Here is a 6,274-nt window from a genome sequence, read left to right as displayed (position 1 = left end):
GAAACAGTGCCAACTCTTCTGTGCCGACCAGATCTTCACAGCCAGGTATGAGCCAGCCTTGATTACAGCTAATAGTGTAAGCAAGATTTTATTCTGATGTGCTCAATTTATCTAGTCAATTTTACATCCCGAGCAAGATAGAGTTCTCACAATTCGTGAGTGTGCAAGATTGCAAGGGTTTCATGATTATTACGAGTTTTGTGGGAGTGTGAAAGAAAGGTGCGTATTTATTTTCCTTTGCTGAGTTATAATTCTGAAGTATGCAAAATATATTTTTTTTGAATCATGATTTTTATATTTCTATGAAAAATATTTCTAGAAAGTAAAAATTGGCAAATTATACCAAGATCAAAAATTGGCAGATTATACCAAAATTGGCAGATTTCATGGTTGAGTGTCTTCAGGAATTACTATCCATTAGATGATGCCAAGATCAGTCTCGAGGTACTCTTTTGATAAGTATGTTCTTGAAGGAAATAGGCTGTAACATATTATAAGACACCTGCTTGCAAGGGAATTGGCTCTAAATTAAGAAGTTAATTTGCAACTGATCCATACATGTTTTAGTTTTTGTAATGTATGTTCTACATGCCTTTAGGGAAGCAGAGTCTAGGGTTTTCTGCAGTTCTTGACATTGGCATGGTGTCAAACTGTTGGTTGAGGAATAAGTTATTGGGTGTTGTTTGTTGTGTAAATCCATATCAGCAATGAAGTATCTCTGGATGTGAAGTCAAATAAAGATGGAATTATAGGCGAACTATTGTAACACATGAAAAAGCTTGTACGACATGTGTCCCATAATGGCAGATGATACGGTATCTCTGAAGAGGTTAATTTTGTAACGTTAGGAATGATGGTATTAATATATATGAGAGATGATACGGTATATTACGGATAATGTTTTATAAATGATGAGATGAGAGTTAAAGATGTAAAATAAGAAATAAAGAAGTTAAAATGAATGGTAAGTGTAATATTTTAGTGTTTTAGTCATATTATATTTAAAATTTAAAATTATGTAGTATATATTATATACATATAAATATGTTTAATAAATATAATAATAGTTGGAGTGGGGTAGAATGGGGGAGGGGAGGGGAAAATTGCCAAAAAATTGCCATTCCTATGAGCGGGGGTACCTACACTTGCTACCTATTTGCATTAAATTGGTATTCTGTGATTCTACTGTTTGAACATGTGCCTGCATCTTTGTTTCTTTATGTTTCTCTTCCTCTGCCTCAATCTCTCTCCCTTATTCATCCCAGACTCAACTAACTTTAGAAGAAAGGAAAACTTAATTTGTTAGAACTTAATTTTTCTCTGTTGTGTACCTATTTATCTGGAATTAGAATACAAGCATAGGTGTAATGCATTCTACTTGTATCTTAGTTAATAGTCAAAGTAATTATCTGTATAGTACCTGAACTATATTTTCTGCCATCAAATTTACAGGTTTGCCTTGAAGGGCAGATTATCCATATTAAGTTGACTTGTTAACCAAGATTTTTCATCAAGACTTCTGAACTTTATTTCTTTTGTGATTTTTTCTTTTTGTTTTTTAATTTCAGCTTGGATATGGTTCAACTGTAGTGGAACTTTTGACAAGGTAAACAAATATTTTTTAGGCTGCTTTTCTCTTGGTTTTAAAGGATGACTGATTCTTTTTTGTGATCTTTTCTTTTTGTTAGATAGTATTTTCATCTAGTATCTTACCAATTACCAGATATTGTACTCACATTTTGTTGTTCCCACTCAATAAGTAAGTCCCCACTACTTAGCATCATTGACCTTTATTAGAATGTGCAAGTACTGAAGAAAACATGGACTTATTCCACGAAACATGGAAAAAATGAAAAAAGTGAACAATTTTAGTATTTTTTTTTTTTGGTCTCTAAACTCTTTTCAAAGTTGTGTTGACATTACTTTCCAGGAAAGCCAGTGTAAATAACTGGTTTTTTTTTTTGATGTGTGTGTTGGTAAATTCTAATGGTAATCAATGCAATAATACCTAAAAACTTAGTGGTAGTGTGTCGACCTCTTTGCATGTCATTGTTACATGCTTACAGACTTGGCTTTTCAAGTTGAAGGTCTAACAATGTAAGCATTTTACTTTCTGTAGTTTTATCTATGTGAATTGCAAACTGAAGATCAGAGACTCTCAATAAGTGGGTTCCTCTTTTGAGTAATCAATGACAAGTAGGATCAGTTGTGGTGGGAACCATGTCTTGTGTCTATATAGTGTTTATGGTGGGAACAAATTTTTTTTTTTTATTTGTAAAATAATTTTATTAAATACCCCCAAAAGTGGTGGCACACTCCAGTACACATGGCGCATACAAAACAAAACCAAACAAAACAAAAAACAAAAACAAAAACTATACTTCTACTATAATCTGCCATATGTCTACGATGTTGTACAACTCCCCCAAAAAGGTGAGAGAAAAAGATTTTTTTTGACAAGTTAAAAGAAGGAAAAGAAAAGATACTAAGAAGTTGATAGGGAATTGGGGAATTTCCCTTGGAAACACGTTATGAACACTGAAGCCCGTTCAAGGTAGGTTACTTTAGGTGGTTGGTAGTTCATGTGAAGATTTTTACCATTGAAAATTGATTAAAAAATGAAAATTCCTCCCTCATTAGTGTTTGTCTGTGCAAGGAAGTGGCGATGTGGTGGATCATTTTCTTTTTCACTGTACAGTGGCAAGGGAGATGTGGAGCCTATTATTGTCCTTGTTTGAAGTGTCTTGGCTCTTCTGTCTTGCCTGGATCTGTAATGGAGTTATTTAAAAATTGAATTGGTGGTCATTTCTTTTGGAATCTACATTTTCCTTAGGGATGCCAATAATTAGTCATTTGTTGGTTTTATAGGCTCAGATTTGGACAATTGTTATCCATACTAGGTATTTTTGTGAACACATGCTTCTGTTTGAAATGCATGTGCTTTATTATGCTCTTTGATTTTTATTTTTTCGTTGCTAAGGGTTGCTGGCAAGATTATTAAAGTAATGTATGAAATGATGTGTTGGGGACTTTCCGTAAATGTGACTATTAACTAGTTATGAACATTGCATAGGTGTCTTGCAAATTATGCTTTATTGTAGAAGTTCTTGTGATTATTGGACCAGATTTTGGGCTGTTTCTGGGCTGAACTGGTGCCCTGTGGTTTCTGCTGGTATGCTGACGCTGTTGAGCAGATCTGCTATGCTGATTGATCTGAGCTGAAAAGGGAGGTTGATTCTGGGTGGATCTGGTGCCCTGAAGCCATGGTTTGCATAGGTCTGCTCTGATGCCTATTGAACAGAGTTGCTATGCTGCTGATTGCTGATATGTTCAAATACAGTCTTTGTTTCTGCTGTGTTGTAATAATTGCTCAGATATGTTTAGGCTATTCTTGGCATTAGGACTGAGATGCAGGTAAATCTGTCACCAATATTTGGAAGGTGGAAGCTGGGTTTTGCAGATTGGTAGTCTCGCTGAGGTAGGCAGCTGGTCTGTTCTGTCTGTGAAGGTAATCTGGCTCCAGTGTTGCTCCATTGGAATGATCTGTCTGCTCTGTTGGAAGTTGGAAGCTGGTCTGGCTCCACTGCTGCCCCCTTGGAATGTATGTTGCAGATTGTAATAGCCTCATACCTTGTTATTTTCTTTGATTTTTTTGTTCTTTTAATTTTTGGTGAGAGCAAAGTGTAGTTTGAGATTGAATTTTTAGTGATTATTTTTGCCAAATCACAGATTGTACGTACTATTGCTCTTGTATACATGTTAAATTCTCAAGTTTTCTTCTTAGTTAAATTCTTTGGCTGTGTTGAATGAATTTTGTTCCTTAATTGTGGTACTGAAACTGTGAGCAATTTTTAATTTTTTAAATGTTATTGTTTCTTAATTGTGGTTGGGTTGAATGAATTTTGTTCGATATTAGATTGAATGTTTAAAAACAAAAATTGAATGTTCTGGAAAAAAAAAATAGAGATTTGGCAACTATAAAATTGGTCGGCAAATTCTACACTTTTGCGACTAAAATCATTCGTTGGCAATTCCTTACCTTTTGGCGACTAAATTGTTAGTCGGCGATTCCTTGACTTTTGGCGACCAAACTTTTTGGTCGTGGAATGTCACGATTGGCGACCAAATCATTTTTTGGTTGCGGAATGTCACAATTGGCGACCAAAATTTTTGGTCGTGGAATGTCACAATTGGCGACCAAACTTTTTGGTCGTTGAATGTGATAATTGGCGACCAAATTTTTTTGTCGCGAAATGTGTCAATTGGCGACTAAGATATTTGGTCAGGAAAATATCACTTTTCGCGACCAAAGTGTTTTAGCGACTAAATGAATTCGTCGCGGTAATGATATATTCAGCGACCAAAAATTTAGTCGGCAAATCCGACTTTTCCCGACCAACCAAAATTTTGGTCGCGAATTACTTTTGCCGACCCTCAATTAGTGACCAAAGTAGCGACCAAAAAAATTGGTCGCGGATAACTTTTGCCGACCAAAAATGGACTTTTAGCGACCAATTTTTTGATCGGCAAATGTGTTATTTCTTGTAGTGAGAAAAAAAAAATAGTGGACTATTTCCCAAACAATAATCATAGCACTAAGGTATGAATCAATAATTGATAAGAGACAACTACTAAGCAAACTCAGTGAAACAGTGCTATTATGCATATATATATATATATATATATGTTATTATTATTTAAGAATCACAAAAGTCAACAACATACTTCCAAGGACAATTTAGAACACATGAACAGTAGGCTATTAGAAGTAATTTCGGTAATTGCTGGCAAAAGTAAAACAGTGTATCATTATTGAAATACTTATTGGAAATTCTACAGGTGGTCTCCACGAAAAAAAAAAAAAAAAAAAAAAAAAAAAAAAAAAATCAATTATAATTCATATGAATCTATTGAACCAATTTCATGGAAAAATATATAATATGTTTTAAGCTTGTTGACCAAATGGTGTAACTAAATAACACAAATAGATTCATATGTGACACACAAATGGATTCATGATTAACAATTTTGATTTCAGAATTAATAAACATGCTGGTAATTGCAAAGATACACAAGAAAAGAAACCAAACCGAAGTCTGCACTAAACAATGTCTTTAAAATAGATTCACTGTCTCACCGGTTGGGTGCTGAAGATTCTTCAACGTTTGTCTCCCAGGATATGACGGGTAGACCAGCTACAGCCAAGAACCTACGGTGTAGTTTCGGTGAATAGAACTCAGGCAGCACTCTCTCACTCAAAAGAAAAGAAAAACTGGTCGGAAAAATTCTGGAACATAAATTTTCTCTTATAGAAACTAAAGGAGAAGGCTTCCTTTTATATATGGAGGGAAAGAGGAAGAGGCTCCTTTCATCAAATGCAGAATTTAACTTTGTGAATTAATCTACAAAACTGTTGGATTTATCCATCATCATTATAGAGGAGTTACACACATTTTATACACGTGTATAATTCTGCAGCCACAACACTGGTTTGGCCCAAAAAGATTAAGAAAGGTGGGCACGAACCTGACCCCACCCCCACACATAATCCAAGCCTCAAGCCCAAGTCCCACGACCCACGGATCACGTACCTGACCCCGGCTCGGTCCGGGTGGGCAGGTGACGTGTGGCAATCTTTGCATAACCAACTTGGTCCATAGTCTTAGCCCAAGTCCATCCTTGAAGCATCCATAACTCCATTCCTTTGGAAAATTTAGATGCCCTAAACGGCTCACACCCTTAGGCAAAAAATGGATTTTAAATACCCATCAATGCTCTCATCTACAATCAATGTGGGATAAAAGGTTACACACCTTTCCCAACACCTCTTTCATGAGGCCAACTTAATGAGTCAATTTCTCATTCAAATCTTAATGGTTTGTGGTCATTGTTTTTGTGGTGTAAAGATTTTATTACAAAGAATCTAAACTCACTTTAATCCATCTCAATAAAGGATTAAAACTCATTTTAATTTTGCATTAAAGTCATAAAAAAATCATTATTTTCCAACATTCAACAAGTAGAAATAAAGTAAATATAGTGCTTAAAGTATTTTAAAAAAATGTCTCGATTTTGTTTCTCACATTCTTCTTTTCTTTCACTTACTTTCGTCATAATTGCTACTCTGCCAATTCTATCCCCTTTTCTCTTGGAAGTTGAAAGTATAGTTCAACTACCCTCTAAGAGACCATTTTGTGACTTCACTAAAACTAGGGTTCCCATGAAAATATCAACATGGTATGAATTCCAATATTTGTCACTGTTTTGGTTTCAG

General features: G+C 35.0%; 1 long non-coding RNA gene across 1 annotated transcript; it reads left to right on the top strand.

Annotated features, from left to right (window-relative positions):
- Positions 1-408: 408 nt before the first annotated feature.
- On the top strand, positions 409-3,799 carry LOC145794737 (uncharacterized). The gene is made up of 2 exons (XR_014334678.1): positions 409-444; positions 1,569-3,799. It is a non-coding gene; the product is annotated as an uncharacterized LOC145794737 (long non-coding RNA).
- Positions 3,800-6,274: the final 2,475 nt, after the last annotated feature.

This window comes from Camellia sinensis, chromosome 7, assembly GCF_055761805.1.
Source record: "Camellia sinensis isolate YWXY chromosome 7, ASM5576180v1, whole genome shotgun sequence".
In the NCBI taxonomy this organism is placed as follows: domain Eukaryota; kingdom Viridiplantae; phylum Streptophyta; class Magnoliopsida; order Ericales; family Theaceae; genus Camellia; species Camellia sinensis.
Note: the sequence above shows the minus strand (reverse complement) of the source record. Positions and strands in the feature narration are given on the sequence as shown.